The 13,372-nt window shown below is 44.8% G+C and overlaps 1 long non-coding RNA gene across 1 annotated transcript; it reads left to right on the top strand.

Annotated features, from left to right (window-relative positions):
• The first annotated feature begins 6,561 nt into the window (after positions 1-6,561).
• Positions 6,562-12,490, top strand: LOC309803045. Its single transcript, XR_014293891.1, has 4 exons — positions 6,562-6,771; positions 7,222-7,335; positions 10,826-11,138; positions 11,601-12,490. It is a non-coding gene; the product is annotated as an uncharacterized lncRNA (long non-coding RNA).
• Positions 12,491-13,372: the final 882 nt, after the last annotated feature.

Genomic DNA, 13,372 nt, shown 5'->3' with positions numbered 1-13,372 from the left:
CACCCCCCCGCCAAGTTCTGAGCTCCCCCCGACCCAAGTCCTCCAAGTCCTGAGATCCCGACTGCAGGGGCTGGTCAGTGGGCACCTAGCGCGGCCCCTGCCCGGGTTTGTTCGCAGACTTAGTGGTCTTTGGGCCCAGAGTTTCTCACACAGAACTCTACACACGCCCTGGGGGTCTCTACTAGAATTATTTTAGAAGGGAACTAAAGAAAAAAAAATCTATTTCAGAGTTTGTGCTTCTGTGGCCAGTATGACAACCATTCACTTTGGTGAGTTGATGCAGGTACATCCGGCTCACTTAGTCCTACACTGGCAACCACGACGGTCACCTCACTTCTTGGGCTCCCAGACCATCTATTTTGCTGGTGCAAAACTCAACATTTTCTTTTGCCAGGATCATTTGCCATTGAACTTCAATTTCAGACACTAAGAAATTAGCTTCTCAAGTACTTTAATGCATTGGAACTATAATTTGACACCATGAAGATGCCACAGAGCCTGGGTGTGGTGTATAATTTTAATTGTTTTGTGCTAATGAGAAAAGAACAAGGCCTGATTGAATACTTGAAGGATACACAGAGGCTGCAGGGGGCCAGGTGAGGTCTTGGAGCTTGGGAGAACAAAGTTTCCTGATGGGCGCAGTGGAGTAAACAGTGGGAGAATTGAATCATCAACCCCACACAGTGGCTCAGCAAGGAGGAGTTCCATGGCAATCAGTACAATAAATACTTTGCAAAAGCATAAAATGCTCCATTATTGTCTTTGGAGAAGTCACTTGTAATAGTTCATTAGTGGTGAGTATCACAGTAAATATACAATGAGTGATGTTATACCAAGTGCATTATTTCCCAATTTTCATTATTGCATTCGAGAATGCATTGTTTAAATTGCTCAGCCGACCAAACTGGATAATAAATGAGTTTGGTTTTTTTTTTTAAAGGAAACTATGACAGTAATTCTAATCCTAAAGATGCTACCAGAAAACTACTAGAGCTAATCAATGAATTTGGTAAAGTAGCAGGATACAAAATTAATGCACAGAAATCTCTTGCATTCCTATACACTAATGATGAAAAATCTGAAAGAGAAATTAAGGAAACACTCCCATTTACCACTGCAACAAAATGAATAAAATACCTAGGAATAAACCTACCTAAGGAGACAAAAGACCTGTATGCAGAAAACTATAAGACACTGATGAAAGAAATTAAAGTTGATACAAACAGATGGAGAGATATACCATGTTCTTGGATTGGAAGAATGAACATTGTGAAAATGACTATACTACCCAAAGCAATCTACAGATTCAATGCAATCCCTATCAAACTACCACTGGCATTTTTCACAGAACTAAAACAAAAAATTTCACAATTTGTATGGAAACACGAAGGACCCTGAATAGCCAAAGCAATCTTGAAAAAGAAAAACGGAGCTGGAGGAATCAGGCTCCCTGACTTCAGACTATACTACAAAGCTACAGTAATCAAGAGAGTACGGTACTGACACAAAAACAGAAATATAGATCAATGGAACAGGATAGAAAGCCCAGAGATAAAACTACACACATATGGTCAACTTATCTTTGATAAAGGAGGCAAGAATATACAATGGAGAAAAGACAGCCTCTTCAATAAGTGGTGCTGGGAAAACTGGACAGCTACATGTAAAAGAATGAAATTAGAACACTCCCTAACACCATGCACAAAAATAAACTCAAAATGGATTAAAGACCTAAATGTAAGGCCAGACACTGTAAGACTCTTAGAGGAAAACTTAGGCAGAACACTCTATGACATAAGTCACAGCACGATCCTTTTTGACCCACTTCCTAGAGAAATGAAAATAAAAACAAAAATAAATGGGACCTAATGAAACTTAAAATCTTTTGCACAGCAGAGGAAACCATAAGCAAGACAAAAAGACAACTCTCAGAATGGGAGAAAATATTTGCCAACGAAGCAACTGACGAAGGTTTAATCTCCAAAATTTACAAGCAGCTCATGCAGCTCAATATCAAAAAAACAAACAACCCAATCCAAAAATGGGCAGAAGACCTAAATAGACATTTTTCCGAAAAAGATATACAGATTGCCAACAAACACATGAAAGGATGCTCAACATCACTAATCATTAAAGAAATGCAAATCAAAACTACAGTGAGGTATCACCTCACACTGGTCTGAATGGCCATCATCAAAAAATCTGCAAACAATAAATGCTGGAGAGGGTGTGGAGAAAAGGGAACCCTCTTGCACTGTTGGTGGGAATGTAAATTGATACAGCCACTATGGAGAACAGTTTGGAGGTTCCTTAGAAAACTAAAAATAGAACTACCATACGACCCAGCAATCCCACTACTGGGCATATACCCTGAGAAAACCATAATTCAAAAAGAGACATGTACCACAATGGTCATTGCAGCTCTATTTACAATAGCCAGGACATGGAAGCAACCTAAGTGTCCACCGACAGATGAATGGATAAAGACGATGTGGCACATATATACAATGGAATATTACTCAGCCATAAAAAGAAACGAAATTGAGATGTTTGTAGTGAGGTGGATGGACCTAGAGACTGTCATACAGAGTGAAGACTGTCATACAGAGTGAAGTAAGTCAGAAAGAGAAAAACAAATACCGTATGCTAACACATATATATGGAATCTAAAAAAAAAAAAGGTTCTGAAGAACCTAGGACAGGAATAAAGATGCAGATGTAGAAAATGGACTTGAGGACATGGTGAGGGGGAGGGGTAAGCTGGGAAGAAGTGAGAGAGTGGCATGGACATATGTACACTACCAATGTAAAATAAATAGTTAGTGGGAAGCAGCTGCATAGCACAGGGAGATCATCAGCTCAGTGCTTTGTGACCACCTAGGGGGATGGGATAGGGAGGGTGGGAGGGAGATGCAAGAGGGAGGGGATATGGGGGTATATGTATATGTATAGCTGATACACTTTGTCATAGAGCAGAAGCTAACACACCATTGTAAAGCAGTTATACTCCAATAAAGATGTTAAAAAAATGCTATAATTCCCCATGCTATACAATATATCCTTGTTGCTTAAAAAAAAAAGAAAACATTGTTCTGAAGAACCTGGGGCAGGACAGGAATAAAGATGCGGACATAGAGAATGGACGTGAGGACGCGGGGAGGGGGAAGGGTAAGCTGGGACTAAGTGAGAGTGGCATGGACACATATACACTACCAAACGTAAAATAGATAGCTAGTGGGAAGCAGCCGTGTAGCACAGGGAGATCAGCTCGGTGATTTGTGACCACCTAGAGGGGTGGGATAGGGAGGGTGGGAGGGAGACACAAGAGGCAGGAGATATGGGGATATATGTATACGTATAGCTGATTCACTTTGTTATACAGCAGCAACTAACACAGCAATGTAAACAGTTATACTCCAATGAAGATGTTAAAAAAAAAAAAGATGATGACACAGGAGATGAGATGTAAAAACATCACTCTGCTCCCATTAAACTTGATGCAAGAGATTTGATTTCAGCAGCACATCGTCAGTCACATTAATTTAATGCTGTTAGTTTGGATTTTATTGGTTTTGAGATTGTGTTTGTATCTACTTAGGAGTGTTGTTTTGGTTTTATGGTTTGTTTATAGAGCTCTGAGCATGAGGACTTCCTGCTTCATTTTAGGTTGATACCTATTTCGGTAACAATAAAATAAAAATAATTGAAGTCAATACTCTGGATCTGGAAGGGTTTTTTGTCTTTGTTGTTGTTGCTGTTTGGTCTTGTTTTGTTTTGGGAGGAGCTATATATAGTTCTCAAAATCTAACTGGCAATTCCAGTGACTGGATCGCTGAGCTGGAAAACACCTTCAAGATTACATACGTTAGCTTTGGGATCAGGGCTTCTAGGTGTAAGGCCTTAGATGAGTCATTCTTCCCTTCTGAGACTCCTTTGCATCACATACTGAACGGGAATAAGATGACTAGTTCATGGGAGGGGCAAAATCAAAATGGGATAACTGTTTGGAGAAAAGCCTTTAGAGCCTACAGGATCATCACAGGAGTTCACGGAGGGGAAGCGGGGGCCAGGTAAACACAGGTAGCTCTGATCACTTGCTAGGCTTTGCTCCCGGCGCCTCGAACACACCTGAGCTCACTTCATCCTCTGCACACCCTAATCACATCCCCATTTTCCAGGGAAGAAAGCCGAGGCGCAGGTGATTTAAGTAATTTTGTTCAACCTTCTCTCTAGGTATGACCAAAGTGCTCTGGGTCCAGAAGACCTTCCTCCCTTACTTCCTTCCTTCTTTTAACAAATACTTATTGGGACCCTACTCTCTGTCAGCCCCTGTTCTTCAAGCTGAGGACATCCAGGCAAACAAGGGAGACAGCATGATAGCCCTGGAGGAGTCTGCAACCCAGACATTAAACCAAGACCCACCCAATCAGTGATTTCAGGACCATTGTGATCAGGGCTCTGAGGGATAAATACAGGGTGCAGAGGACCTTGAGACCAGGAGAGGGAGGAGTTGGCTAGGTGAAGACTTGGGCGAGAGTGACCCAAGCAGAGCCATGTGCAAAAGTCTTTAGGTGGGAGGAAAAAGAGCCATGAGTATGTGCTGGAAAGCTTCAGCATCACAAAGATAAGCCATTCTCCGAAAAAATCAACCTATACACTCAAAACAAATGCCAACAGGGTTTTTGTGGAACTTGATGAGGAGAAGCTCTTAAAATCTGAATGGAAGAGCAAAGGGCCAAGTGTAACCAAGACAGTCTTGACAGTGCAGGGAGGGGAGAGAAGGGCTCTCGCTTGACCACATATCAAGACGTACCATGAAACTCTAACAGTATAGGGTTGGTGCCAGGATGGATTATTGGACCAAGGGAACAGAATAGGGAGCATAGAAAGAGACCCACCCACATGTGGAAACTCAGTGTCGACCAGAAGTGGGACTGCAGATCAGCAGGGGAAGAACAGACTTCAGAAAGTGTTGCTGGACCCAAAAGAATTGGAAACAGGTGTGCAAAGAAAAATTTGTACAGGAATGTTCATAGCGTCGCTATGTATAGTAGCACAAAAGTGGGAACAACCCAAGTGTCCTTCAAGCAATGACTGGATAAATAAAACGTGGTACATCCACGCAATGGAATATGATTCGGCATAAAAAGGAATGAAATACTGATTCACACTACCACATGGATGGACCTTGAAAACATTATGCTGAGTGAAAGAAGCCAGACACAAAAGGCCATGTATTGTATGACTCCGTTTATAGGAAATATTCAAAAGAGGCAAATTCACAGAGACAGAAGCAAAGAAGCGGTTGCCGGGAGCTGGGGAGGGAGAGTGGGAGTGACTGCTGAATGGATACATGGTTTCCTCCTGGACTGTGGAACTAGATAGTAGTGAGGCTGGCACAAGACGGTGAATGCATTAAATGCCACTGACCTGTGCACGTAAACATGGCTTACCCATTTGAAATGTGAATTTTATGTTATATAAATTTTATCACGATTTTAAAAAGTGTTTCTGAGCAACTGGCTATCCACACAAAAAGTAAAATAAAATCAGATTCCTAACACACACACACACACACACACACACAGAGGCCACCTAACAGATGAGTAACTGATCTAAAAGAAAAGAGAAACTTTAAAACTTTCAGAGGAAAGTATCATTATTACCTCAGGTAAGAGTTTATTTAACACACACACACACACACACACACACACACAGTGTGCCGACCTTAAAGAATAATATGGATACATGACTACATTAAAATACAAAACATACAGGAAAGATACCACAATGAATTAATGGGCAAACCAGAGACCGGGAGAGGATGTTTGCAACATAGAAAACGGAAAAGGATTGGTATCCAGAGTCTACAAGGAACCCCTGCAAATAAACAGGAAAAGACACATCTTCTTCTTCTTCAATTTTCACACCTGGTTAAGGTCCTGAGTGAAATGTCACTGGGTCAGGGTTCCCAGGTGTCCCCTCTGTGTCACTTATCATCACTGTATGAACAGAACTTTCCATCTGGCTGCATGCCCCATCCATCCCTGGCCACACCTACCCTGTGACTTCGTACCCCCAGCACATACCTGGCACACAAGACACGTGTGAGGGGCACGTGCTGACTGAGTGGAGAGACGGGTGCCCAGATGGATGAAGAACACTTAACTAGAGTCTTCATACGCTGCCTCATCCACACGGTCAGCAAGAGGTCCCTTTCTTCCTCAGATTCTCCGTGTCAGAAACACTGAGGCGAGGTGACCTCTGGCAGGCAGGGTTTGGAATGTGAATCCAGAAGGTTCTCGGTGGAAGGAAAATTACCTCCTTGAGGTTTTTGTGGGGAAGAGCCTATCAGCGAGGGTGGTCTGGTGGGGAGGACCAGGGTCCGCAGAGTCTGGTGAGCCCTTCCCACAGGAATCCCGGCTCCAGGAAATGCGAAGCTTCCTCAGAACCAGAGACACCCAGGGCCCTGGCGCCCCAGGAGATGGCCAGTCACACGGCTCAATTTACAGATGAGGAAATGAGATTCAGATGGGGGAGCGGCTTCCTCAAAATCACTAAGTAGAACTTTTCAGAGCTGGGTTTCATTCCTAATTCTCTCACATGCTGCTCAGCTCCAGACAGGAGGGGAAACTCCCAGGGCCAGAGTGGGAAAACGTTTTAAAGCAGCTTCCAGAAGTGGCTGAGCTAGTCAGGAGAAGTAGGCGACCCTGAGCACTGAGGAAGCGGGGATGCGGGACGGCAGCTGGGAGGAGAGCGGCTTGTGCAAAGGTCAGAGGACGGGACAGGCAAGGTCCACCCTGGGGGCCACGGGGCCACCAGCCTGGGGCTGAGGGGCTGAAGCAGAGAAGCTTGGAAGGGAAAGACCAGGGATTCGCCTTTTACCCTTTCCCGAGAAGGGAGCCTCTGGAGTACCCCTGGGAAGGGAGGGTGGCATGATGGAGGTTGTCTCTGAAGGGATAGTCCCACCAGGGCTGTCACAGTCACTGAAAAATAAGGTCACAAGGGAAGGAAGGAGAGAGCAGGAGCCAGAAAGGAAAGAGGGAAGGAAAGAAGGAAGGGAGGGAGAAAGGAAGTTAGTTAAGGTAATCAGAATATGCCACCCTCAAAAATATGCCACTTTGGCATAAAGATTATTTTGAGCTGAAGGCAAGTGAGAAGCAGCAGACAGAGGAAAGACTCAGCTACCACCTCCCCCCTTATCTTTCTGTCTAAAAGCAGGGCATAAATTTCCCTTCGTAAAGGTGACATGAATTCTCCTTGTGAGGTACCCCACCTCCCCACCTCCAACTCGTACCAGGAAGAGGATAACAACCTTTATCAGCAGAGATCAAGGTGAGTCTGCATAAACGAACCTGATTGAAATGACCCTTATCTTCCATTAGCTTCCCCCAGATATATTTACCTTCCCACAGTTTACCACCCTTAGTAGCCCCAACTCCTTTTCTTTTGTCTAGTCACTTCACCATTTATTGTCCTGTGTTAAAATGGTGGATAAGTCCCCCAAGTCTAACCACTTCTTTGGGTTTTCACTTTTTTTCCTGTGAAGCCCCCCCACACGTAAAACTATTAGCATCGATGAAGGAACATATGCCTTTTTCTCCTGTTAATCTGTCTTTGTCAGTTTAATTTGCAGGCTGTACTCACAGCACATAAGAGGGTAAAGGAAAAGTGTTTTCCTCCCCGACTGAGGGAAGGAAGTGGGTGGGAGAGGAAGGAGGGAGGGAGGGAGAGAGGGAAGGAAAGAAAGGCTTTCTGACTTGGGACTTGCAACAGATAATTGCTTCTTCCAGTTTGACAATAAATAAGATGGGAGGAATTGACAGTAAATAAGGCGGGAGGAATTGACAAGCCCAGGAGAGCAGAGGCTGACTTGGCTCCTTACAGGCCCATCAGCTTCTCCAGCCTTTATTGATACAAGGAAATGCTATTAAAAATCATCATCTCCAGGAGAGGAAATATCCTTTTTACTTCATTTTGTACTTGGAAGTCATTTGTTTTCTAATGATATTAAATTCCACCTCTGGCATTTACATACATGTAATTTCAAAAGGCAGAAACAGGGAGAAAGCCAAATATTTTAAGGCTCTTGGGTTCATTTTGGAAAACCGTTAGTGCTTCCAGGGCCAAAGAATTCTACCAGTTGAAATAAAATTTTACCTTTGCAACCAAAACTTATAAAGCTACATTTCACCAGTGTTAGAAGTATGTTCCTCTCAACCTTCGAAAAAGATCAAAGAAATAATCCACTTGAGCAAAGGGCAGGGGGTGGGAGGACACTTTTACTGTAAACCCTTTTATACTTCTGGATTGTTATGCCCTGAGAATGTCTTATCTATTTTTTTATTTTTTTAATTATTTTATTAAGAAAAAAATTTTTGGACTTCCCTGGTGGCGCAGTGGTTGAGAGTTCGCCTGCCGATGCAGGGGACACGGGTTCGTGCCCCGGTCCGGGAAGATCCCACATGCCGCGGAGCGGCTGGGCCCGTGAGCCATGGCTACTGAGCCTGTGCGTCTGGAGCCTGTGCTCCTCAACCGGAGAGGCCACAACAGTGAGAGGCCCATGTACCGCAAAAAAAAAAAAAAAAGAAAAAAAAAAAGAAAAAAAAAAAGAAAAAAATTTTTTTGGCACACCATGGCATGCAGGATCTTAGTTCCCCAACCAAAGATAGAACCCATGCCCCCTGCAGTGGGAGCACAGATTCCTAACCGCTGGACTACCAGGGAATTCTCCTCTATTTTTAAAAATTAAGCACATAAATAAAATAAAAACACAACTTAAGCTAATGTCCTGGGTCTTCTCAAGGGTTTGAATGTTATCTTCTGGGCGTTAGAAATAAAATTTGTAGGGACTTCCCTGGTGGTCCAGTGGCTAAGACTCCGCATTCCCAATGCGGGGGGCCTGGATTCGATCCCTGGTCGGGGAACTAGATCCCGCATGCTGCAACTAAGACCCAGAGCAGCCAAAATAAATTTAAAAATAAATTTAAAAGTAAAATTTGTAGTAGAACAAGCCTGGGATCAGCTCAGCTTCAAGCTTTGTTCCTGCAATTCCACAAGCCAGGTGACCTTGAGGGGAAAAAAAACCACTTCAACTTCCTGAGCCTCAGTTATCTTATCTATAAAATGGGGATAATTATCTCTACCTCCCAGGGGTATGTTAAGATAAAAAATGAGATAAAGTGTGTTCTTGCAAAAGAGGTTCGAAATATAATAAGGCACCAAAGAAATGTGAGCTCCTATCATCAATTATATAAAGTTTTTCTTTGAATTCTTGGATCACTAAACCCAGTGGGAATGAGGTCCCCCCACCCCCCGGTCATGCTATTCCCTCTGCAACTTGTTAACCCCTCCTCACCCTGTAGATCTCAGCTCAGGCACAACCTGGCTGCCTGGTCCCTCACCTCCCACCACTCTTCTTGGGCCCCCTAGGCTCCAGCCATACTCTCCTCTGTGCTGTCCCTCAAACAGGTCAAGTACAGTCCAAACCTGGGCCTTTGCATCTGCTGTTTCCTCTGCCTGGGATGCTCCCCCCACCCATAGTCACTTCACTACTTAATGTAAGCATGTATTTCTTAGATTTTTTTTTTTTTTTTTTTTTTTTTGCGGTACGCGGGCCTTTCACCGTTGTGGCCTCTCCCGTTGTGGAGCACAGGCTCCGGACGCGCAGGCTCAGCGGCCATGGCTCACGGGCCCAGCCGCTCCCCGGCATGTGGGATCCTCCCGGACCGAGGTACGAACCCGCGTACCCTGCATCGGCAGGTGGATCCTCAACCACTGCGCCACCAGGGAAGCCCTTAGATTTTTTTTTTATTAAAAACCAAACACAAACACTTCTTTAGCTAAAAAAGTTGATTAAAATCTGTCTCCATTGGTCCTGGCTTTTGATCTATGGCTGTCAAAGAAAGACGCACTGGGAACCTGGTTTGTTTTTCTGATTTGCAACACTGTCAGGAGGTCCCTGCCCTGAGGCTCTGCGCCTGATTCTGTATGTCCCCATTAGGCAGCTTCCTAGTTCCTCCAGGGCTTTACCTTCTATCTTCCCATTCGTCATGCCCCCAGACTCACACACACCTGGAGGCATCCCACACGAATGTTCCATGCCACCCTACTTCTAGAGGCAGAAGTCATACCCAGGAGGACCCCAAGTTACCAGTGGCTGCCCCAGTAAAGAGAGAAACTCCTGAATTCTAACAAACCTGGGCCCCCATCTTAGCTTGACCATTACTAGCTGGAGTCTTTGATCAAGATGTAGCCCTTTTCAGGGCCTCAGTCTCTGTATTTGTGTAATGAGGAATCCTCCCTCCCAGGATCCAATGAGATGAGGTATGTGAGGCACCTGGCAGTGTATGGTGGCTGTGATGGTTATCAGGACACAGAGGAATGAACCTTAAATGGTGGAACGTCAGGAATTAGAAGGGGCGGTTGGGAAGATACAGGGGGTGGATGGGCATCCTTGGGTCATCTCAAATCATAACCGTAGGCAAAACCAAGGTACCCAAGAATCCAGTCCTGTGTCTCTTTTTGCACAGAAGGTGGGGGGATGACCTCCATTTTTTTTTCTGGCCACGCTTTGCAGCACATGGGATCCTACCGGCGCCCCCTGCAATGAAGTGCGCAGTCTTAACCCCTGGACCGCCAGGGAAGTCCCTCATTTTGAATGCTCACTATGGCAACTGGTCTCTCCCCATGCTGAACACAGCACTTGCTGGGGTTCTGGACAAAACTGAACGGCTGCCTTGATCATGGATCATTTTTAGAGGATGTCAGTGCTTTCATCCAGACTGGAGTTGACTATAACTATGGCTTTCTTTTTTCTGTAAAGTGGGACTGTCCATCTTGAAGAGTCCTGGCTTTGTTGAGTGTCAGCACTGGAACTCTCCCTGAAACAGACTCTGCTGCTGTCTTACTGTGTGACCTGAGGAAGTCCCTTCCCCTGGACTCCAGATGCCCCGTCTGTACAGTGACCCCATGGAGTGGGATGGTCTCTCCAGGCCCTCTCTGCTCTAGCGTCCTGCCTAGGGAGCATTTATGAGTCAAGGCAATACCTTCTCTGAATTTGCCAGCCATTATTACTAGTTATGTGATCTTGAGCAAGTGATGTCACCTCTGTGCTTTAGCTGCCTCATCTGCAAAATGTGAGTCATAATTTACTAAAGAGTGTAGAAGAGAGCCCGGCATGAAGTAGATACTATATGCGAGTTGATACCCTCATCACCACCACTAATACCATCATCATCATTATCACCAGCATCACTGCCATCACCATTATCAACATCACCATCATCAGCATCACCACCATCCTCCTCATCATCCAGCCTCATTAGACTGTTGGTTGGTATGCCTGGTGTGAGGAAAATTGCTCAGAACAGGATGCAGAGACACCTGGGTACAAGCCCTTGCTTAAGCAAAGTTTCTGTGTCTTCCACAGCCTCAATCCTTTCTTCCTAAAGTGAGGGAATTGGGTCTGACAGTTGGGGCAAAGGGTATACCCTGTGGCCAAAGATTAGATCCTTTTCTCGTTCTTCTAGCTTTCCAACCAAATTCTTCAAATTTTTGGTTCCAGGACAGATTTTACTTTTTTTTTTTTTTTTTTCCAGGATGTCATCAGCATCTGGCCCTACCCTCAGCTAAAAGCAGTCAGGTTGATCGGAACAAAAAAAGGTTTGGCGAAGTATCTACCAACAGACTAATGGATAAAGAAGATGGTGTGTGTGTGTGTGATGGAATATTACTCAGCCATAAAAAAAGAATGAAATATTGCTATTTGTAGCAGCATGGATGGACCTAGAGATTGTCATACTGAGTGAAGTGGGTCAGACAGAGAAAGACAAATATCATATGGTATCACTTATATGTGGGCTCTAAAAAATGATACAAATGAATTTATTTACAGAACAGAAACAGACTCACAGACATAGAAAACAAACTTACAGTTACCAAAGGGGAGAGGGAGAAGGAGCGGGAGAGATAGATTAGGAGCTTAGGATTAACATATAAACACTACTATATATAAAATAGGTAATCAACTAGGACCTACTGTATAGCACAGGGGACTATATTCAATATCTTGTAATAACCTAAAATGCAAAAGAATCTGAAAAAAATGTATGTGTAACTGAATCACTTTGCTGTACACCTGAAACTAACACAATATTGTAAATCAACGATACTTCAGTAAAAAAAGGAAAGAAAAAGTGTTGGAGCAATGCCAGGGAAGAAAGAAATCCAAGCCCACAGATTTTCAGGTTGAATTTCTTATAACTGTAACAGGGTTGTAGCCACCCATCTCCTGACTAAAATAGGAGACAGATTTTGGGAGAAGAAAGGAGAGGAGGAATGAAAGGGGAAGGGAGAGCAGGAAAGGGAGAAAGGATGAGGGAGGGGGCGGCAAGAAGAGGCCACCAAGGCAAGACATCTCAAGAAACAACACCCCTTGTTATTTTCACTCACTGAAAAATCAAACTGTGTGTGACCAATTATATCTCAATAAAGCTGGGGGAGAAAAGAAAACCTGGCTGTGTGCCTGGAGAACAGTTGTGTGTATTTGTTGTCTACGTGTGTGTGAGTGTGCATATACGTGTCTGCCTTTGAGACTGTGTGTATGCTTGAGTATGCATGTGTATGTGCACGGATACGTTTGAATGTGGGTCTGTGAGTCCACGTCTCCGCAGGCCTAGACGGTGCCGGGCACACGTTAACTCCTCTCTGGTTCTGATCATTGAACAAATATGCCCGAGAGTACGTGTGTGACTCCTTGAGTGGCTCTGATAGTCAGGCGTATGTGTGGCTGCCTGTGCATTCCTGTATGTCCTTCTGAACGTGCCCGTTCGTGCCTGGGATGGAGGTGAGACAGGGATGCATATTGGTGTCTGGATGTGTGTTGTAGCTGTGTGTCTGCACACATAAGTGTGTGGGTGCCTTTGAAGGGTGAGTGTGTGTTTCAGTGTGTTCGGCCGCAGGGCTGAGTGTCAGGGAGTGTGTGCTTGTGTGCAGTCGTGAGCTTGCCTGCAAGGGTGGTGCCTGAGCAAGCGTCTTGGTGTATGGCTATACGTGCGTGTGCATGCGTGTGTCCTGTGAGGGGGGGTGCACCTAGGCACCCACATGTACAGGGACCCTGGTAGCCCTGGGCTTGATTTCCCTCCCCCCAGTCAGGAAATGCCTGTGGTTTGTACCATCAGTCGGTTCCCTTTTCATTTCAGTGGGGGCTCAGGGTAGCCTCTTAACAGCTCTCACTCACCTGCCTATTTGGACTTCCTTTGTGGGAACCAGAAGGGGTGAGCCTGCAAGAGCTCCACTGAGGCTGGTTGACACCCTGATGCCGAGGGTCTGGAGGAAACACCATGGCTCTTGCCCCAAGGAGGGAGCCCCT

The sequence above is a fragment of the Mesoplodon mirus genome (assembly GCF_964341445.2).
Source record: "Mesoplodon mirus genome assembly, chromosome: 1".
NCBI lineage: Eukaryota > Metazoa > Chordata > Mammalia > Artiodactyla > Ziphiidae > Mesoplodon > Mesoplodon mirus.
The sequence above is the reverse complement of the archived record's forward strand: the minus strand, read 5'-3'. Positions and strand labels throughout refer to the sequence as shown.